Consider the following 23,864-nt stretch of genomic DNA (forward strand, 5'->3'; position numbering starts at 1 on the left):
GCATTGCTTTATACAGATCTGTACTTATATTATGGAATGTCTGGCTCTTTATGTCCCGACTACTGCAGTCAGTGAATCAGGGGTACACACTAAGCTGGCAGCTGGGAGTATAAAGAAGGGCTGAAACCTGTGAGGAGATTGTTTTTTACAGACTTTTCTGGGAATCCCCTCTTCTCACTCACCTGTAGTCAGTGTCAGAGGCTCTTCCCTTCTTTCTTCTCAGCACGTCACACAAGTCCCCGGTGCTCTGGCTCTCACTGCTGGGGGAACTCAGCTCCGTGTCCCTGACCTCTCGGCCTCGCTCCTCAGGCATCAACATGGCAGTTTATACCCTCAGATTTGAAAACGTAACTTTCCCGCCAAAACTCAGCTGTTGTCCAGTCAGCTTCAGGGGTCACATGATCAGTCAGCTTCAGAGGTCACACGTCCAGTCAGCCTCAGAGGTCACACGTCCAGTCAGCTTCAGGGGTCACATGATCAGTCAGCTTCAGGGGTCACACGTCCAGTCAGCTTCAGGGGTCACATGTCGAGTCAGCCTCAGGGGTCACACATCCAGTCAGCCTCAGGGGTCACATTTCCAGTCAGCTTCAGGGGTCACGTGTCCAGTCAGCCTCAGGGGTCACGTGTCCAGTCAGCCTCAGGGGTCACATGTCCAGTCAGCTTCAGAGGTCACATTACCAGTCAGCCTCAGAGGTCACATGATCAGTCAGCCTCAGGGGTCACATTTTCAGTCAGCATCAGGGATCACATGTCAGTCAGCCTCAGTGGTCACATGATCAGTCAGCCTCAGGGGTCACACGTCCAGTCAGCTTCAGGGGTCACACGTCCAGTCAGCTTCAGGGGTCACGTGTCCAGTCAGCCTCAGGGGTCACATGTCCAGTCAGCTTCAGAGGTCACATTACCAGTCAGCCTCAGAGGTCACATGATCAGTCAGCTTCAGGGGTCACATGTCCAGTCAGCTTTAGGGGTCACATGTCCAGTCAGCCTCAGGGGTCACACGTCCAGTCAGCCTCAGGGGTCACATGATCAGTCAGCTTCAGAGGTCACATGACCAGTCAGCCTCAGGGGTCACATGTCCAGTCAGCCTCAGGGGTCACACGTCCAGTCAGCCTCAGGGGTCACATGATCAGTCAGCCTCAGGGGTCACATGATCAGTCAGAGCCCCTCCCGCTTCTTCTTCTGTGCAGACTTCTAAAACCAATATTATAACTGAGTTTCTAAGCATTTTCTTTTATTGACAATTAGGTTAGAGAAAAGTGCAAACACATCTGTTATAAAACCAAATACAATTACTATGTATAACTGATTATGTTATTGGCACAACATACAATATTAAACTCAAAATCCATTGTCTATATATCCAGGCGCGGGCTGGGATACTGGAGGCACACAGGCGGCCGCATCTCATTACACTGGATGCGGCCTCCTATGCGCTGACGCGGCCGCATCTGATGTCATCAGAATGCAGAGAAATTGCATCGGGGGGCGGCCGGCCTACCCCCGGCCCTAAAAGCAGAAACTCTGACCGGCCCAGGGGGCCGATGCCCCCCTGCCCCCCGGCCCAGCCCGCCTCTGTATATAGCCCTGTATAGTTTAAAGCATCCAAGTCACTTAATAGTGCATATGGGCAATGGCATAGATACCCCCTCACACAATCTGTTTCTATAAGCAATTACAATGGATAATATAGGTAATTGCAGCAAATTATGCAGTGAGATAAATATAGATAAGTGTACACACTTATATTTCTATATGTGTCCATATATATACACCCCGGGGGTACTCAGGGTTTGGTTGGGGTATCACAACTGTAGGTAGGCTGCGTAGTTCAGATTCATTTACATTATCGTCTTCCATCTGATTGGTCACTTATTGCTGTGTATGGGTTGAATAAAAGACCAATTTAGATCCAAAACCGATTGCTAATAACTTTTCTTCTTTCCTAACAATATCCACCTATTGGTGTATGAGTGCACACAGAAACAAATCAAGGAAGTCACCAAGGATCTGGAAACTCTCATAGCTTTATCCAGATATAATGTTGTGGGGCATATTTATTAATGAACACATTTTGCACACAATCCCTTTCAATTCTCATTGCAAAGATAAGTATTTTGAAATATCGTATTTATTAAAAATGTTCAACAGGAACAACAGTCACGAAAAACTGCTGTTTCTGCAAAGTTGAAAATTTACCTTGGTCACTGTCTCTTCTCTCCCGATGATGAGTGCGATCTCCTGCAGCCTTGAAACTTCATGTGCCCATGCCCTGTCTGAAAAACCTTGGGCATGCGCACAAACATTTCTGAGGTGGCGACGCAGCATGTGAGAGGGAGGGACCATATGATCTCTCTACACATGCTCTGTGGAGCAGAGCTGAACAGTAACACATACAGTAATGTACACAAGCCTGAGCTGACGTACATTAACGTGAACAAATTTGGATTTTCAGAATTTGTTAAATTGTGAAATAGTGTGATAATAAATTAAAAAATAAATAATAAATTAGTGTGATATGTTAGTGTGTATAATTATTAGAAGGAACAGTGGTTTCAGAACAGATAAGAGTCCACTAACTTCAGATACATTAAAACATTGAAATAATTCATTTTGTGTGTGGTAGTTTATAAAGAAAGTAACATAAGGGCATTCGTTAAATCACTGACTTTAATGTTGTTCAGATTGTTAGTTAGTCTTTGAATAAGGAGCAATGCCTGCCAACCTGTTTAATATAATAAGGTAACTGTATATTCACTGACTTCTAATTTATATTAAATTCAATGACAATTCAGTAGGATATTTTTTCTAGCGTGCAATAACAATGTTAAAAATCAGTTCTCAATATCGCACAGTGACATGATACACGTTCCAAGATGGAGCAAATAAATTGATCTTTCATAGAGTTACCCGAGAAATTGGTGATTTCAGTGATTTTCTGAAGTCTGGTAATTTGTTTTCAGTGGTTTGGAAAACTGGTGACTTATAGGTCGATTTCCCTTTAATAGATTCAATGATTAGGAAATCGATCAGCAAATTACTGAGAATAGTGATGTTTGTCACTACTTCTACAAATTGGCCTTTAGTAAATATCGCTCTTAATGCCCCCTTTCTAGCTGATGATAAGCATTACATTGCATTAATGTCCCAGAAGCCTCTGCAGCAGGTTATGATGATGGCTGGTGATGATGATACACAGAGATGTCATAGTTCAGTCACTTTGCCTGGACATTATGACATCACCCACTGTGCTCATGTAATATACTGAGCTGCTGATTGGAAATCTCACTTCTCTACTGCGAGTTGTACAAACGGTAGGTTTTTCTCCAAGCTCAAATCCTGTCCTTTAAACTCATCCTTATTTAGGTCTATATTTTCTCTACTTTCTCTTACCTGGAGACATTACCTGTTCTCTACCATGTTCTAATATCATTCTTGAACAACATTCGCAAGACGATAGCTTAATGAATCAATTGGCTATTTTATTACTTATCCCAGATGACTTAAATAGGAAAATCCTTAAATGATGAATAGGTTAAGGAAGTAGTATGGAAAATGTAATTATCTTGCATTTCTTTGTTAAACAATTCTTATGTTGCTATGTATGGTTTTATACAAAACTAATTTAAGTTGGAGAGATCATTTTGTAAGTATAAATTCAGCAATATATTTATAATAGAAGATGGAATGGTGTTGATTCAAGTGTCAGTGTCAGGTTTTTACTTGACATTAACTTACTAAAAGGTGTATTTTCTGCACAAAAGTACATTAAAATGTATTCATTCCATTATATGTCACTTTATTTATAATACCACCTTCATTATAATATATTTTCTGTTTGTAGATAAAAGAAGATGGAGATGGAGGTAAGATATTTAACAAGATGACATATGGGATTGGTGAGGGGAATAGTACATGTTTCAATTTTTATATTTATTCTCTACTTACCCATTTTTTACTTTTATAGGACAAAGTCTTCCAAATTAAAGGTACGTTCTGAGATGTCATGTACCACTAGTGTATGCCAGCTAACATTACTAAAACTGATTGTTTTTATGTAAATTTTTTCCATATACTTTTTTTAAACTATTCATTTTGTTTTTCAGAGGCCTGGCCTGAGATAAGGTAATTATATTATTAATTATATATTTTAAATCTTGGGCATGTCATTTCTGGCATGTACTCTATTTTATGTTTCTTATATTTTGGATGACCTTTCATAACTTGTGATTATTTCCATGAATAAACTCAGTTACACCTTTGCAATACTTTGGGCCTCATGTGATGCTCTCATGACCAGATTTTCATGTTCGGTCGCTCGATGGCCCATTCTTGACAAGACCATACCCCCAACTGCCCTGATTCTGATGGGGCTGTCCTGGATTACAGTGGGCATGGCCTCCCTGGGTGGGTTATGGGCAGATTGGGGTGTTGTCTGTATTTATTGGGGTCATGACCTAATGTGTCTCAACTTCTTATGTTGGGAGATTTACAAGTATGTCACTGTTAGACGATGGTGATCACTACATTCCCTACCACTTAATCTTTATGTGACTTCTATCTTTTCTTAAAGGTGTTGTCCACTTTAGTCCAACCACTCGTCTTAAACATTCTATGTAAAGTGCTATGTAATATGTTGGTACTACAGAAATATAGAATTATAACAATTAGCAGCCAGGTATTCAGAAAGTAAAGCTCTTTGCAGCTAATTAAGATACATTACAACCAACCTGCATGTCGTACATTTTATTCATAATGTAATCAATTCATAGCAAGTAAAATTGTACTTCACAATGTAGCAGATAACACCTAAGAATAATGTTATAGCAGCTATATCACAGGTATAATATGTTTTACATTCTGAATTTTTTTTTACCTCTATGTCTAATAGCCCTGAGGTAGATGCAGAGCCACAACCACAATCTGAGTAAGTAGATCATTGTAAAATGCTGTATAGAGGAATAAGATATTGTAGGACACCAGGCACAGTAATCACTATAGCTCCCATCCAACCCTCTATCTGACAGTCTGTACAGACATCCCATTGCAGTCTCCCTATAAGAGAGTGAACACAATTAAATTAATTATCTATCTGCTGATCTCCACACAATGTGAGGAAAACAATGAGATTTGCTTAAAGCCCGATCTACTCAGCATCTAGAGAATACCGTCCCGATGCTGGGGAGCACTGGGTCCTTCCTGGTACCCCTGGTTGTTGAAAATATAGTGGAACCTCTTGTGGCACTACAAGTGCCAGCTTGCACTGATAGCCCATGACTGTTCTTGCATGTTGGCACTTGTAGAACTACAAATACCAGCATGCACATGGGCACATGTGTGCACAACAAGTGTTGTCCCTGTGATAAATAAAATAGCAAATAGTTGTAGTAGCCCTGTAATAAATTGAATAAATAATAGTGTCTCCGTAATGAATAACTTAAAATAAATAAATTAAAGAGTGGTGTCCCCATAACTGAGGGTTGTGCCCTCTTATGAAATAATAAATTAATATTGACGGTTAATTAAATAAATTATTATTGCCCCCATAATGGATAAGCACATGTTGCCTCCCTTATAAATACTTACCTAAAATCTTCTTCCTATCTTAGTCCGGCGTAATCCTACTGGATTAAGTCAGAACAAGACAGAATGAAGGTGTTAGGTAACGATATTATTATAGGTGCAACTTTTCATCCTCTGTTTACGCTGCCAAAACAAACAATTACTATTTATTAGATAATAAATCCTGTGGTGTGGATGTGAAAACTTCATCCCCTGTGTGGTGGTTTGCAAACTGCAAAAGAACCTGATGCTTAGTAAATCTTACCCCTGTCCTTTATTTATCATTCATATAACTGGTGAAAGTCAGCGGACATCAGGCTGCGAGTGAATACGAGTGTAAATTTGAAACTGCAAGTTCAGAAATCTTCTGCTATGGGCCATAACATATATAGTGAAACTCATTTTCCCAAGCAGTCACCCATGTAGATTAGTTCTCCTCCATCACCACCCCCTCTCCTGTAATTCATCTAAATATAGAAATCAGGGTCCCAACTGAAAATTACACCTCAAGACAGGGGCTCAGCCATAAATGTGAAACCCTCTGGTGTAAATGGATAAGGAGATGAGGTTAGGCAGTATCTGGCCCAATCAACATGATGGTACAAGGCCTAGTAGTTTCATGTTACGCTCTTGTCTTGTCCTATTGGATTGCTGTTTATGGATAAACCAACCCATGAATCATAAATGTAGCAGGGCAGCGATTGTCCTTATTGGGTTCCCAGGAGAAGTGTGCTCTATGCTTACTAGACGTAGATAATGTCCTGACTATTACATATACATCAGCTATGTCCAGGGGTATTGTGCTTCTTGTGAGGCTGAATTGTCCTGATTAACACAAAGTTCCTCTGAGGTCCTCTACATTATTCATCAGGGGAAGAGTAGATTCTACAAAGCACCTAATGGTCACGTTTTCTGCTCCATCAACTATTTACATGTCAAACACATACACAGTACAGTTACACTGTAAGTTCCTTCTGTTCTATAAAATCTTTGACATTAGTGCAAAGCCGAAACCCGTCCTTTATATATCAACATATGTGTTTTGTTTCTTTGCAGAACCCCAGAAAGGTGGACGTGGCGCTGGTTTAGATCCAAGCTGCCAAATATGAAGTAAGTAAATAAATACCAAGAAATAGAATTCATCAAACTATAATATGTTGTCATGTACAATAAGAGTAAATGATTTTCAAACAAAGTCCTGTCTTCATGTATTAACAGATGTGTTTGTTTGTTTGCAGAAAGCCGAAATGGAACTTTCGCAATTTTCTACGATTTGCATTTTTCCCAAGAGTAAGTAATTGCTAGGAAAAGTTCCTTTCTGTCCTGGAATCCATCAAATTAGGTTCAACTTTTTATTGTTGTCAGATTTTCAGATAGATTTGTAGGAATATACTTTCATGTACAATAACAATAAATGCTATTCAGTGGCGGATGTGGAGGTAGAGAAGGAAAAGGTGGACGTGGTAGAAGTTGAGGAGCAGCAGGCTGCATTGTAAAGGGAAGTTTCCCTTTACAATGCAGAGCCGCTTGAAATTTAATCACCGAACACGCTGAACACGCGGGTGTTGAAGAACCCGCACGTTCATACATTTACCCCCTGGTGTGAATTCAAACTAACTCAGACCAGATGCTAATTAACATGTAATTTCCTGTCTCAGTTTTACACCATGCGGTTGTCATATTACCTTAGAAATCAATAAACATTTAGCATCTCTAATATAAAAATACACCAGGCGTATTGTATAATGGATTATTATACATCAGGCCTGCTGTGCCAGTAAGAAAAATACATTTATACAACAAGTTATGTCTTCTCAGTTGCATGTGGGGAGGTAGATCCAGCCACAAACACCAGCAAATTAATATTCTACATTACATATAATAGATTACATACATTTCACATGTTGCACGGCTGTTACTATCTGCATTTCATGCCAAAATGTTGCATAATATAAATGAGTGTATATGTGCAACCTCATATGTTATCTGGCATTTTACAATCTCTCCACCAGCAGCGCAGAATGATTTGTCCATGTGGAAATATTCAACCCATTTGGTAGCTTTATCTGACTTTATCTAAGATTTCAATCTCCAAAAGGAGTCTTCTCTTAGTTCATGTTACAATAGGTAACTGCAGACTTTGAGGGACGTGTGAATCAACCCATTAGGCAACTGGAGAAACAAATATTACTAAAAACTTTTCCAAAATTGATTAGGACACATTTGAAGAAACAATGCTATCCCGAGAAACTTCAGTGCTATAGGCCCTCAAGGACGGACGTGTTGTATTTTCTGAATATGTTCCAATTGTGCCTTTATAAATAAGCATATTAATATTCTACTAAATATACACTTTCAAACAATGCTGAAAAAACACAACAGTTAGAGCATGTGATGTTATATTAAGAAAACAAAAAGACATTTTCTGTAACATTTATTGTTAAACTAAATACTTTGCTTCCTCTCATACACAGAGACGACCAGAGATCGCCCTGCGGGGGATTCGGCTGCTGCTGGCAGCAATATTTATTGGTGTAATAATTCATCTTTTATAAAACTATAAAATGTATTTAATAGTTTTACAAAAAGTCTGATTGTATTTATTTAAGTACATTATATTAATTCTTCATAAAGAGGTGACAAAATCTGATTGTATTATTTTTTTAAATATTTTATTAGTTCTCATAAAGAGCTAACATAATGCTGTACTACATTGTCAGTCATACTGTATAGAGAAAAATAACAAAAGCAGTCTATTCATTTTACACCTTTCTGACACTTTTCTTCACCCCTTTATTGAGTCAATTTGGCACTTTTTGGGGTGGCCACATTCCATCATCAATGTTAGACATTTGTCTGTGCAGTAATATCATCATCATCTGTTTATGAGGCTCCACAGATTACGCAACTCCGTATAATCTGTTATACACAAACAGAACGTAATACAAATAAATGATGGAACAAGAGTAGAAACAATAGCAGAAGACACAACTTTGGTTGTATGTCCTATTTTAATATCAACCATTCTAAGTCAGCTGCTCTTAACATTTTGCTACCGCAGTGTACTGTAAGCACTCTACAAGCTTCTTTCCCCTTCAGGTGGCACCCATCCCATGTCTGGTAGCTGGGGATTGTCCTGGCAAATGATACCTCAAAGTTGTTTAAGTTTGATTCCCACCTACCCCCCCCCCTCTCTTCCTGCCTATAACCCATAAAGAACTTAAATCCTGGGCTAACCTTAACACCTCCTGGCTGGGGAGAATAAATAGTATTAAAATGAACATCCTTCCTAAGGACTTGTATTCTCTTTAAACAGTTACCATAAACATACCTATGCCTTTTTTTGTGAAATTACAAAGTGTGATCAGGGACAGTGTCTGGGGAGGGGGGGGGAGGTTTAATCATTAAATTCTCTACAGATGTAGGCACCAATGAGGTCTGCAACTACCTTTTGTCCTGCGTTATTACCAATCATTCATGCTCACTAGAATCCTGCAGTGGAGAGATAGAGAGTAAACATTGGGTGAGGGCATGTGATGTTCTGCCAAATCTAGTACCGTGGCTCCCCAGCTTACCTAAAATAACACACCGCACTGTTGGACTCACGTTGGAATGTTGAAGGGGGACTAGGACGAGTAAGAATGTTTCCTCTCTCATTTCACCTCTGACATCTTTTTTATGCAACCCAAATTTCCCCCCTGGGCTCTGACCTGGCTCATTCTCAGAGTGGTGTAAAGTGCACATCTAAATACTTGGTAGGCCGGTCAATGATTGCAATATCCACACTTTCTCTGCACTTCAGAAGAAAACCTCTCTTCCCCCCACTGAACTTTCAAAATATTTACAATTACACTCGATTTTTCCAAAAGAGTAATCTACTGGCCAAGATCACTAGACATCTTACTCCTTTTGATTCCCTTTGTACCCTGTTGAACAAGTCCAAACATTCTTGGTCTAATTCTGTAGGGCACGCATTCTGATTGCAACTCGTGCTCCGTATTCTACGCTCATACCCATGAGTCGCGCATTCCTGAATTCATCAAGATACGGATCTCAAGATAAGTGCGATGTCAAATTCGAGTGTAGTGGGCCAATGTGAATCGCACTGGGTGGGTGCTAAGGTATTAGTGACACATTCAGGTATAACAATGATTATGTATAGTCATAAATATTTATTCTCTGCCACCAAAAACGGTGCACTCACACAGGATTTATAATGAGCAGAAACGAGGGAGTGCTGTGAGGCACTCATAGGACTCTCATGGATAGTATAAAAATTATAACTTTATTAATCTTAATTAAAAGAAGAGACTTATATAATTGTATCATTCAAACTATCCACAATGAGGATGTATCTCAGTAGCAAAATATTAAAAGTTAAAATAAAGTGAAAAGAAATTAAATAATAAACCCAAAGAAAAATAATAATGAGTGGTTAAAATAGCAGGTGACTGCTAAACTGCGCTACTGTCTATAATACCCCTATTGTATAGGGTTCATATTTGTCCGCAGATGGGGGTTGATAGTTTGTTACCAGGATCAAGTGTGCCCTTGGACTTAATATTATATTGACACTGATATAAAAAGCTAACCAGATAAAATAACATGGGTCATTCATCAATAACGACCAGGGTCAAAAATACACGTGACCATGTGGAGCCAGTAATACTATGATAAATTGTGTCCTGTATGTGTTATTCATTATAATGATGGTTCTTAAGGTGGGACATTTCTCTCTAGGTTCTATAAATCACATGCGTTCCTAATTGTATGAACATGAATAAAGGAGCATCGAGTAAACTCCACCAATACCCAGTATTAAGGTTTCAATAAAGCGCACTGGTAGCTATTTAATCAGCTCTGTTTCACCTCAGACTGACAATCTTACAATTGCTATGTTAAATTGATAAATATTAAATTGTATCCTAGTAATGTGAAAATATTGTGTGTAGTTAAATAGCAAATGTCCAATATTGAGTCATTGAACCAGACAGAGTGGCATTTATCAGTTATTATAGTGGACAATTTTTAATTTGAAAGGGTGAATTCAGTGTGTTATGGGAATTTAATGTGGAATTAATTACCCATAAGACAAATAAAAACCATAACATTACTGATGACTTGAATGTCATTGCATGCTCTTTATATGGACTCCTAACTCCTTTTCTTTCCTTTCATTTTCTTATTCCCTTCTTCTCATTCACCTTTCCCTTCGTATTATGGCATAAGGTTATTACAAATATACCATAAAGTTATTGTAATTCATTCTGAAGATCACCTCCCCTGAGGCCCAGAGTGACCTGTTCCATGGCAAAGGCTTTAAGCAGTTTCGGTTAGGAGTTATGATGTCTTAAAAAAATGTCTCGTGACCGTGGTGAGTTGTTTGTAATTTTCCTTATCTCTTTTGGCTCTTCTTATGTGGCCCACATGCTCTATGACTCTAACCTTGAATGGCCTACTTGTCATGCCTATATAGTATAGGTCGCAGGGACATGTTAGACAGTAAATGACATTGGGTGATTTGCAATTCAAGAATTGTTTAATTTTCCATGTTTTCGAATATCGGTCATTATATTCCTTGGTTTGCTTCATGTATTGACATGCACTGCTCAAACCACATTTAAAGAAACCCATTGGTTTATTGGTATTCATTTTATTAGAGGTAAGTACACTATGAACGAGACGATCCTTCAAATTTTTGGATCTCCGCCACAGTAGATGTCTGTGCTTATTTTTCCATCAATTGATTTAAAGATGGTCAAATCTAAAAAATTCAGATGGGTATCATGTATTTCATTGGTGTTGAGAAGAGTAGTAAAATCATTAAATAACTTGACATCACCGTTCCCACAGGATAAAGACGTTGTCAATATATCTTAGCCACACATTAATGTGGCTAGTGTATAGTTCATTAGCGTCAGTGAATACAAACTCCCTCTCCCACCATCCCAAGAACAAATTGGCATAGGTGGGGGCACATACAGTGCCCATTGCAGTACCTTGTATCTGAAGAAAAAAAAAAATCAAAAAATCATTGAAATGATTCGCAGAACCCATTTTCAGAAAATATTTTACTGCATCTATCTCCTGATTATGCAGGATATTTGAATAGAGGGATTCGACGTCATTTGATGCTAAAAGAGTATTTTCATTAACGATTATATTGTTTAATTTCGATAACACATACAAAGTATTTCTCACACAGTAATTTAGACTGGTTACATATTCCTGTAGATGGTTATCTACATATCTGCTGGATTTCTTTGTGAGGCAGCCCACCCCAGAGATTATGGGTCTCCTTGGTGGATTATGTTCGTTTTCATGAACATTAGAGAGTAAGTAGATTGTTGAAATTCTGGGATTCTCAACTGAAAGGTACTGGAAATCTGATTGTGTTATCACCCCCCTCAGAAATGCATCTCCAATCAATTTGTTGTATTGGCTTAAGAAGTTTGCTGTAGGGTTAAAGATTAAGAGCTTATAGCACTCTTTATTGTTAAATTGGTGATAGATTTCTTTCAGATATAATTCACGAGGCCAAAGCACAATGTTCCCCCCTTTATCTGAGGGTTTTACAATAACGTCGTTCCAATTCTCAATCTCCTTTAATGCTATCCTTTCATCTTTAGATAAATTGCTGGTAAATGTGTTATGATGTCTGGGTTGAGAAAAAGTAAATCCAAGTCCTTGGATACCTTATCCCTAAATTTTTTAACTTGGGGGCATATTGATATATCAGGAGAAAAAGTGGATTTCTTCTTTAAGTGATGTATCGTTGTCTCAGTTTGATTTGTTCCATCTTTATCCGAGATAAATGAGGAATCCAGTTCTTCCAAAATTTGTAAAGCCTGTATTTCAGATGTAGTGTCAACAATCGGGATATCAGAGTTGGAATGTTCCCCATCAATAATATTATGATCCCTGTATTTATTGAGGAATTTTTTTTTTTAATAATAATTTTCTAGAGAAGAGTGCAAGATCTTTTTCCCACTCGAATTGATCAAACTTTTGATCAGGTGAAAATGAGAGACCCCTACTCAGAAGGGAGATATGGTGGGGACTGAGAATTTTATCAGATAGGTTGATGATCCTTAAAGGATCCTCTAATAACGTGTCCGTCTGTTGTTCCTCCTGTGAGGTAGCTGAACAAGGGATTCCTGCTCTTCCATAACCTTCCTTTTTCTTTCTCCTGTTTTTGCCCCACCTTTGTATTTGTCTATGTTGCCTCCCCATCTCTGTTTCTGTGGCCAAAATCTAAAAAAATCTCTCATATTGGATCGTATGCTACGTTGTCCCGGTGAATGCTCTGGGATATTTCCTTCTGATGACTCAGCTTTTGATGTACTATAACCTGATATAAGTTTCTTGTTTCGATGAGCATCCCATTTAAAAACGTTGTTATTTATGTAATCATTTTTGTCCCTTGTAAATTTCCCTCTTTTCTTATCAACAATCATTTTTTCAAAATGATCCTCATACTGTTTGAGCTTTTCACTCAAAATGTTGATTTCCTGGGAATGTTCTTCCAATAGTAAACTATCGTGCTCAATTAGAATATTAATAAGGTCATGAGAGCACTTAACAAGGGTTGACTCCCATTTCTTTTTTAGTTCATTGTTAGCCAGCTCAAATGTTGGGTAAAGTTTAGGTCGTTATCCCCTCATTTGGATACTATTTAGATCAGGCCTGTCCAACCTGCGGCCCTCCAGGTGTTGTAAAACTACAATCCCCAGCATGCTTTGTCAGTAGACAGTAGACAACCTGTTGATAGCTGGAAGGGCATGCTGGGACTTGTAGTTTCACAATATCTGGAGGGCCGCAGGTTGGACAGGCCTGATTTAGATAAAGTTATGGTTTGTAACACACAAACACTTGTTAGCGCGATTTTTACTCTGTCGTTCAAATGTGAACTACTGCATGCTGTACTACAATGATAAATCTGTCCTCCTATTTTAGATGCCTCTCACCCTCCAATGCAACTTTGCTAGGCCAAGGTGCATTTTGAATTTATTACAATGTTTTACATTCAAAATGGAAGATGTCCCACAGGTCACATTCACATTATTATGTGCATCCATGTGAATGGACTAAGACTCAGAGGGGGGTGGCTTCATTTTTAGGCCTCTTTCTTGGCCAGAAATGGAACCTTGTCTGTAATCCTTCCTTTTTCTCCCTCTACGGATTGTATGTGTTATGTTATGTACTCAGCTTAACAAAACATCAATGCAGACTACAGTGGATCAGCATGGTGGCTTCGGCACTCACACTACTGCCTTACTGTACTAGGGTCATGAGTTCAATTCACAACCATTCTATTATATGTGTTGACTTTGTATGTTCTCTTCATGTTTGGGTGGGTTGACTTTGACATTTGAAGTAGATGTATTAGTCAAATTTTATTCTGAACACATATTTAGAATTTGCATACCCCTTCAATGCCAGATGGTTTTGTAAAGGTGTTAATTTGGTTTGTCATTTGGCATATACCTTCCTTAATGATTCTGGGCCAAGATCACCTTATGTGTATGATATTACTATGAATGGACTCCCTTTTGGAGGGGGGGGGGGTGTGAAAAAGCAATTAGCATCTGCCAACCTTACCTTGTTTTCTTCATTTCCTGCTTGTATGCCTTATCTGTGTGGAGTTAGTGTTCTCGCCGTGTTTTTTTTAAATTTCTCCCTCAACTCCTTTTGACTTTATCAATCAAAGGGGCATATTCAATTGTCGCGGATTTCCACGGCGTTAAAACTACTACCATTATTACAGTAGTAGTTAGCTGGATTTCAACTCGCGGCTCAGGGAGCTGAGAGCTGAAATCCAGCGAGAAAATTACCGTAATAACATTACGCACTATTACTGTTATTACGGTAATAGTGCGCGGAGCGCAAGATTTTCGGCGTTTCCGCCGACAATTCAATATTCCCCAAAGTGTGTGTGTGTTAGACTGTAAGCACAATTGGGCCAGGGGCTGTGTTCTCTGTCCTCAGGGTTGCTGGTTATATCATAAATAAATAAATACATGATGAAATAAATTATGATGTAGTGCAAAGGGACCAATGTCAATTAAATATTAAGGTATTTTCTAAATGTCCACCCATTATTGGCTAAAATAATTGGTGAATGCTTGTAGCCTTAATTCATTAATGACCTATAGATGCATTTACGTTCTGTGTTAGTATAAGTGTAAATACTCCTGCTGTAAACATGACGTATATGCTTCTAGTGCAGAGCTGTTCATATCTATTCCGCTCTGCATATGGACGGGAATACACTAGTTTTGCCCTTGGGGTAAATCTGTCATACAAGTAGCCGATACAGATATGGATCCATCACGCGATGTTCACGGCTCTGCATATAGGAGGAAAAGGCTACTTTGCAGGTATTTATTTTAAGCCTAAATGACGCTATTTTTTTAAACAACTCAGCATCAGGCAGAGCCGGATTTAGACCTCATGGGGCCCTAGGAAAGATACTGGTTTGGGGCCCCCTCCCTGAAAAAATCCATAGCACTATAGTTTTTTAGCATAACATATAGGGGCTGGCTGGCAGACTTTAGCCCAGGGGGGGCAAGCATATAGCACTGGCCCATAAGTAGCGGCCCATTTTTAAATTGCGGTCCCACCGCCGGCCCTGGAAGGGCCCTCTGAGGACCGATGGACCCTAGGCAATTGCCTAGGTTGCCTAGTGGTAAATCTGGCCCTGGCATCAGGCCCTGTGTTTCCTTATTTGATGGAAAATAGAAATATATAGTATTCACTGTATATAGACTACCAGATATCTAATTAGTAGTGGTAACACTTATCTTATTTAGGGCAAGAAAGATCCTCAATACTGAGAATAACAGCTCCTCCGCGTTCCAGGAAGGCGCACTGACAACATCTTTATTATAAAACCATTATTATTATTATTGTGTAATATCTTTAAAACAAACATGAATGTAAAACTATAAAGCTCTCACAAAACACCAGAGTATTTTTCCACTTGTAAAATGAGTATGGGCTCTTGGCTGTGTGATATAGGCACTTCACTCCATAGAGGAAGCCCCTTAAATCACCAGGTCCGGAACACTTGTAGCTGGACAGAGACATGGAGATTTTCTACATATTTCCCGTGTAACTTCCAGGCTTCCTCAGGAACACAAGGGGCCTGAGTCATTAAGGAGAGCAAAGCATAAAAAAGGAGTAACTTTTTACCTGGGCAAAACCAGGTTGCATTGGAGGGGGAAATAAATTTAAAATGTGGGGACAGAGTTATAGTTGGGGTAGGGCATGTCCTAGATCAACTTTACATTTCAGTGTAAAAATAAAGCTATCAAATATTTGTGTGCTAGCTGACAAAACAGCCAGTATTTAACTTATGTGGAAAATAATAAACTAATTTGCCCCCTTTGTAGTGTAATATGGTTTCTCCCGGAGAGCATTTACTCCTTTATTTTTGCCTTACTTTCCTTAATAACTCAGACCTGAGATGTCTGATCAGTGTGAGAGTCTTATTAAAACCTGGTGTGATTGATTAATTGGAAGTGCGTTAGCTGATCATTCGTGTGCTCATTAGTGTGTATATTCATTAGCAGGAACAGTGGTTTCAGAACAGATAAGAGTCGACTAACTTCAGATACATTAAAACATTGAAATAATTCATTTTGTGTGTGGTAGTTTATAAAGAAAGTAACATAAGGGCATTCGTTAAATCACTGACTTTAATGTTGTTCAGATTGTTAGTTAGTCTTTGAATAAGGAGCAATGCCTGCCAACCTGTTTAATATAATAAGGTAACTGTATATTCACTGACTTCTAATTTATATTAAATTCAATGACAATTCAGTAGGATATTTTTTCTAGCGTGCAATAACAATGTTAAAAATCAGTTCTCAATATCGCACAGTGACATGATACACGTTCCAAGATGGAGCAAATAAATTGATCTTTCATAGAGTTACCCGAGAAATTGGTGATTTCAGTGATTTTCTGAAGTCTGGTAATTTGTTTTCAGTGGTTCGGAAAACTGGTGACTTATAGGTCGATTTCCCTTTAATAGATTCAATGATTAGGAAATCGATCAGCAAATTACTGAGAATAGTGATGTTTGTCACTACTTCTACAAATTGGCCTTTAGTAAATATCGCTCTTAATGCCCCCTTTCTAGCTGATGATAAGCATTACATTGCATTAATGTCCCAGAAGCCTCTGCAGCAGGTTATGATGATGGCTGGTGTTGATGATACACAGAGATGTCATAGTTCAGTCACTTTGCCTGGACATTATGACATCACCCACTGTGCTCATGTAATATAATGAGCTCCTGATTGGAAATCTCACTTCTCTACTGCGAGTTGTACAAACGGTAGGTTTTTCTCCAAGCTCAAATCCTGTCCTTTAAACTCATCCTTATTTAGGCCTATATTTTCTCTACTTTCTCTTACCTGAAGACATTACCTGTTCTCTACCATGTCCTGATATCATTCTTCAACAACATTCGCAAGACCATAGCTTAATGAATCAATTGGCTATTTTATTACTTATCCCAGATGACTTAAATAGGAAAATCCTTAAATGATGAATAGGTTAAGGAAGTAGTATGGAAAATGTAATTATCTTGCATTTCTTTGTTAAACAATTCTTATGTTGTTATGTATGGTTTTATACAAAACTAATTTAAGTTGGAGAGATCATTTCGTAAGTATAAATTCAGCAATATATTTATAATAGAAGATGGAATGGTGTTGATTCAAGTGTCAGCGTCAGGTTTTTACTTGACATTAACTTACTAAAAGGTGTATTTTCTGCACAAAAGTACATTAAAATGTATTCATTCCATTATATGTCACTTTATTTATAATACCACCCTCATTATAATATATTTTCTGTTTGTAGATAAAAGAAGATGGAGATGGAGGTAAGATATTTAACAAGATGACATATGGGAATGATGAGGGGAATAGTACATGTTTCAATGTTTATATTTATTCTCTACTTACCCATTTGTTTACTTTTATAGGACAAAGTCTTCAAAATTAAAGGTACGTTCTGAGATGTCATGTACCACTATTATATGCCAGCTAACATTACTAAAACTGTTTGTTTTTATGTAAATTTTTTCCATATACTTTTTTTAAACTATTCATTTTGTTTTTCAGAAGCCTGGCCTGAGATAAGGTAATTATATTATTAATTATATATTTTAAATCTTGGGCATGTCATTTCTGGCATGTACTCTATTTTATGTTTCTTATATTTTGGATGACTCACATAACTTGTGATTATATCCATGAATAAACTCAGTTACACGTTTGCAATACTTTGGGCCTCATGTGATGCTCTCATGACCAGATTTTCATGTTCGGTCGCTCGATGGCCCATTCTTGACAAGACCATACCCCCAACTGCCCTGATTCTGATGGGGCTGTCCTGGATTACAGTGGGCATGGCCTCCCTGGGTGGGTTATGGGCAGATTGGGGTGTTGTCTGTATTTATTGGGGTCATGACCTAATGTGTCTCAACTTCTTATGTTGGGAGATTTACAAGTATGTCACTGTTAGACGATGGGGATCACTACATTCCCTACCACTTAATCTTTATGTGACTTCTATCTTTTCTTAAAGGTGTTGTCCACTTTAGTCCAACCACTCGTCTTAAACATTCTATGTAAAGTGCTAGGTAATATGTTGGTACTACAGAAATATAGAACTATAACAATTAGCAGCCAGGTATTCAGAAAGTAAAGCTCTTTGCAGCTAATTAAGATACATTACAACCAACCTGCATGTCGTACATTTTATTCATAATGTAATCAATTCATAGCAAGTAAAATTGTACTTCACAATGTAGCAGATAACACCTAAGAATAATGTTATAGCAGATAAATTGCAGATATAATATGTTTTACATTCTGAATTTTTTTTTTCCTCTATGTCTAATAGCCCTGAGGTAGATGCAGAGCCACAGCCACAATCTGAGTAAGTAGATCATTGTAAAATGCTGTATGGAGGAATAAGATATTGTAGGACACCAGGCACAGGAATCACTATAGCTCCCATCCAACCCTCTATCTGACAGTCTGTACAGACATCCCATTGCAGTCTCCCTATAAGAGAGTGGACACAATTAAATACATTATCTATCTGCTGATCTCCACACAATGTGAGGAAAACCATGAGATTTGCTAAAAGCCCGATCTACTCAGCATCTAGAGAATACCGTCCCGATGCTGGGGAGCACTGGGTCCTTCCTGGTACCCCTGGTTGTTGAAAAAATAGCGGAACCTCTTGTGGCACTACAAGTGCCAGCATGCACTGATAGCCCATGACAGTTCTTGCATGTTGGCACTTGGGCACAAGTGTACACGACAAGTGTTGTCCCTGTAATAAATAAAATAACAAATAGTTGTAGTAGCCCTGTAATAAATTAAATAAATAATAGTGTCTCTGTAATAAATACATTAAAATAAATGATGTCCCCATAATTGAGGGTTGTGCCCTCTTACAAAATAATAAATTAATATTGACGGTTAATTAAATAAATTATTATTGCCCCCATAATGGATAAGCACATGTTGCCTCCCTTATAAATACTTACCTAAAATCTTCTTCCGATCTTAGTCCGTCGTAATCCTACTGGATTAAGTCGGAACAAGACAGAATGAAGGTGTTAGGTAACGATATTATTATAGGTGCAACTTTTAATCCTTTGTTTACGCTGGCCAAAAACAAACAATTACTATTTATTAGATAATAAATCCTGCGGTGTGGATGTGAAAACTACATCCCCTGTGTGGCGGTTTGCAAACTGCAAAAGAACCTGCAGGTTAGTAAATCTCACCCCTGTCCTTTATTTATCATTCATATAACTGGTGAAAGTCAGCGGACATCAGGCTGCGAGTGAATACGAGTGTAAATTTGAAACTGCAAGTTCAGAAATCTTCTGCTATGGGCCATAACATATATAGTGAAACTCATTTTCCCAAGCAGTCACCCATGTAGATTAGTTCTCCCCCATCACCACCCCCTCTCCTGTAATTCATATAATTATAGAAATCAGGGTCCCAACTGAAAATTACAACTCAAGACAGGGGCTCAGCCATAAATGTGAAACCCTCTGGTATAAATGGATAAGGAGGTGAGGTTAGGCAGTATCTGGCCCAATCAACATGATGGTACAAGGCCTAGTAGTTTCATGTTACGCTCTTGTCTTGTCCTATTGGATTGCTGTTTATGGATAAACCAACCCATGAATCATAAATGTAGCAGGGCAGCGATTGTCCTTAATGGGTTCCCAGGAGAAGTGTGCTCTATGCTTACTAGACGTAGATAATGTCCTGACTATTACATATACATCAGCTATGTCCAGGGGTATTGTGCTTCTTGTGAGGCTGAATTGTCCTGATTAACACAAAGTTCCTCTGAGGTCCTCTACATTATTCATCTGGGGAAGAGTAGATTCTACAAAGCACCTAATGGTCACGTTTTCTGCTCCAACAACTATTTACATGTCAAACACATACACAGTACAGTTACACTGTAAGTTGCTTCTGTTCTATAAAATCTTTGACATTAGTGCAAAGCCGAAACCCGTCCTTTATATATCAACATATGTGTTTTGTTTCTTTGCAGAACCCCAGAAAGGTGGACGTGGCGCTGGTTTAGATCCAAGCTGCCAAATATGAAGTAAGTAAATAAATACCAGGAAATAGAATTCATCAAACTATAATATGTTGTCATGTACAATAAGAGTAAATGATTTTCAAACAAAGTCCTGTCTTCATGTATTAACAGATGTGTTTGTTTGTTTGCAGGAAGCCGAAATGGAACTTTCGCAATTTTCTACGATTTGCATTTTTCCCAAGAGTAAGTAATTGCTAGGAAAAGTTCCTTTCTGTCCTAGAATCCATCAAATTAGGTTCAACTTTTTATTGTTGTCAGATTTTCAGATAGATTTGTAGGAATATACTTTCATGTACAATAACAATAAATGCTATTCAGTGGCGGATGTGGAGGTAGAGAAGGAAAAGGTGGACGTGGTAGAAGTTGAGGAGCAGCAGGCTGCATTGTAAAGGGAAGTTTCCCTTTACAATGCAGCGCCACTTGAAATTTAATCGCCGAACACGCTGAACACGCGGCTGTTGAAGAACCCGCACGTTCATACATTTACCCCCTGGTGTGAATTCAAACTAACTCAGACCAGATGCTAATTAACATGTAATTTCCTGTCTCAGTTTTACACCATGTGGTTGTCATATTACCTTAGAAATCAATAAACATTTAGCATCTATAATATAATAATACACCAGGCGTATTGTATAATGGATTATTATACATCAGGCCTGCTGTGCCAATAAGAGAAATACATTTATACAACAAGTTATGTCTTCTCAGTTGCATGTGGGGAGGTAGATCCAGCCACAAACACCAGCAAATTAATATTCTACATTACATATAATACATTACATACATTTCACATGTTGCACGGCTGTTACTATCTGCATTTCATGCCAAAATGTTGCATAATATAAATGAGTGTATATGTGCAACCTCATATATTATCTGGCATTTTACAATCTCTCCACCAGCAGTGCAGAATGATTTGTCCATGTGGAAATATTCAACCCATTTGGTAGCTTTATCTGACTTTATCTAATATTTCAATCTCCAAAAGGAGTCTTCTCTTAATTCATGTTACAATAGGTAACTGCAGACTTTGAGGGACGTGTGAATCAACCCATTAGGCAACTGGAGAAACAAATAAATGCATATTACTAAAAACTTTTCCAAAAATGATTAGGACACATTTAAAGAAGCAATGATATCCCGAGAAACTTCAGTGCTATAGGCCCTCAAGGACGGACGTGTTGTATTTTCTGAATATGTTCCAATTGTGCCTTTTTAAATAAGCATATTAATATTCTAATAAATATACACTTTCAAACAATGCTGAAAAAACACAACAGTTAGAGCATGTGATGTTATATTAAGAAAACAAAAAGACATTTTCTGTAACATTTATTGTTAAACTAAATACTTTGCTTCCTCTCATACACAGAGACGACCAGAGATCGCCCTGCGGGGGATTCGGCTGCTGCTGGCAGCAATATTTATTGGTGTAATAATTCATCTTTTATAAAACTATAAAATGTATTTAATAGTTTTACAAAAAGTCTGATTGTATTTATTTAAGTACATTATATTAATTCTTCATAAAGAGGTGACAAAATCTGATTGTATTATTTTTTTAAATATTTTATTAGTTCTCATAATGAGCTAACATAATGCTGTACTACATTGTCAGTCATACTGTATAGAGAAAAATAACAAAAGCAGTCTATTCATTTTACACCTTTCTGACACTTTTCTTCACCCCTTTATTGAGTCAATTTGGCACTTTTTGGGGTGGCCACATTCCATCATCAATGTTAGACATTTGTCTGTGCAGTAATATCATCATCATCTGTTTATGAGGCTCCACAGATTACGCAACTCCGTATAATCTGTTATACACAAACAGAACGTAATACAAATAAATGATGGAACGAGAGAAGAAACAATAGCAGAAGACACAACTTTGGTTGTATGTCCTATTTTAAAATCAACCATTCTAAGTCAGCTGCTCTTAACATTTTGCTACCGCAGTGTACTGTAAGCACTCTACAAGCTTCTTTCCCCTTCAGGTGGCACCCATCCCATGTCTGGTAGCTGGGGATTGTCCTGGCAAATGATACCTCAAAGTTGTTTAAGTTTGATTCCCACCTACCCCCCCCCCTCTCTTCCTGCCTATAACCCATAAAGAACTTAAATCCTGGGCTAACCTTAACACCTCCTGGCTGGGGAGAATAAATAGTATTAAAATGAACATCCTTCCTAAGGACTTGTATTCTCTTTAAACAGTTACCATAAACATACCTATGCCTTTTTTTGTGAAATTACAAAGTGTGATCAGGGACAGTGTCTGGGGAGGGGGGGGGAGGTTTAATCATTAAATTCTCTACAGATGTAGGCACCAATGAGGTCTGCAACTACCTTTTGTCCTGCGTTATTACCAATCATTCATGCTCACTAGAATCCTGCAGTGGAGAGATAGAGAGTAAACATTGGGTGAGGGCATGTGATGTTCTGCCAAATCTAGTACCGTGGCTCCCCAGCTTACCTAAAATAACACACCGCACTGTTGGACTCACGTTGGAATGTTGAAGGGGGACTAGGACGAGTAAGAATGTTTCCTCTCTCATTTCACCTCTGACATCTTTTTTATGCAACCCAAATTTCCCCCCTGGGCTCTGACCTGGCTCATTCTCAGAGTGGTGTAAAGTGCACATCTAAATACTTGGTAGGCCGGTCAATGATTGCAATATCCACACTTTCTCTGCACTTCAGAAGAAAACCTCTCTTCCCCCCACTGAACTTTCAAAATATTTACAATTACACTCGATTTTTCCAAAAGAGTAATCTACTGGCCAAGATCACTAGACATCTTACTCCTTTTGATTTCCTTTGTACCCTGTTGAACAAGTCCAAACATTCTTGGTCTAATTCTGTAGGGCACGCATTCTGATTGCAACTCGTGCTCCGTATTCTACGCTCGTACCCATGAGTCGCGCATTCCTGAATTCATCAAGATACGGATCTCAAGATAAGTGCGATGTCAAATTCGAGTGTAGTGGGCCAATGTGAATCGCACTGGGTGGGTGCTAAGGTATTAGTGACACATTCAGGTATAACAATGATTATGTATAGTCATAAATATTTATTCTCTGCCACCAAAAACGGTGCACTCACACAGGATTTATAATGAGCAGAAACGAGGGAGTGCTGTGAGGCACTCATAGGACTCTCATGGATAGTATAAAAATTATAACTTTATTAATCTTAATTAAAAGAAGAGACTTATATAATTGTATCATTCAAACTATCCACAATGAGGATGTATCTCAGTAGCAAAATATTAAAAGTTAAAATAAAGTGAAAAGAAATTAAATAATAAACCCAAAGAAAAATAATAATGAGTGGTTAAAATAGCAGGTGACTGCTAAACTGCGCTACTGTCTATAATACCCCTATTGTATAGGGTTCATATTTGTCCGCAGATGGGGGTTGATAGTTTGTTACCAGGATCAAGTGTGCCCTTGGACTTAATATTATATTGACACTGATATAAAAAGCTAACCAGATAAAATAACATGGGTCATTCATCAATAACGACCAGGGTCAAAAATACACGTGACCATGTGGAGCCAGTAATACTATGATAAATTGTGTCCTGTATGTGTTATTCATTATAATGATGGTTCTTAAGGTGGGACATTTCTCTCTAGGTT

The 23,864-nt window shown here is 38.2% G+C and overlaps 3 long non-coding RNA genes across 3 annotated transcripts in view; 2 read left to right on the plus strand and 1 right to left on the minus strand.

The window, feature by feature from the left end:
* Nucleotides 1–1,204, minus strand: part of LOC142102037 (uncharacterized) — a 58,177-nt gene extending 56,973 nt beyond the window's left edge. Inside the window, exon 1 of the long non-coding RNA XR_012679186.1 lies at nt 183–1,204. This is a non-coding gene — a long non-coding RNA (uncharacterized LOC142102037). The remainder of the gene's footprint in view (nt 1–182) is intronic.
* A 2,860-nt stretch (nt 1,205–4,064) lies between these two features.
* On the plus strand, nt 4,065–6,849 carry LOC142101439 (uncharacterized). The gene is made up of 4 exons (XR_012679008.1): nt 4,065–4,122; nt 4,889–4,924; nt 6,616–6,669; nt 6,798–6,849. It is a non-coding gene; the product is annotated as an uncharacterized LOC142101439 (long non-coding RNA).
* Nucleotides 6,850–20,176: 13,327 nt separating this feature from the next.
* On the plus strand, nt 20,177–21,674 carry LOC142101440 (uncharacterized). Its single transcript, XR_012679009.1, has 3 exons — nt 20,177–20,223; nt 20,352–20,403; nt 21,596–21,674. It is a non-coding gene; the product is annotated as an uncharacterized LOC142101440 (long non-coding RNA).
* The last annotated feature ends 2,190 nt before the right edge of the window (nt 21,675–23,864 follow it).

Source organism: Mixophyes fleayi, chromosome 9, assembly GCF_038048845.1.
Source record: "Mixophyes fleayi isolate aMixFle1 chromosome 9, aMixFle1.hap1, whole genome shotgun sequence".
NCBI lineage: Eukaryota > Metazoa > Chordata > Amphibia > Anura > Limnodynastidae > Mixophyes > Mixophyes fleayi.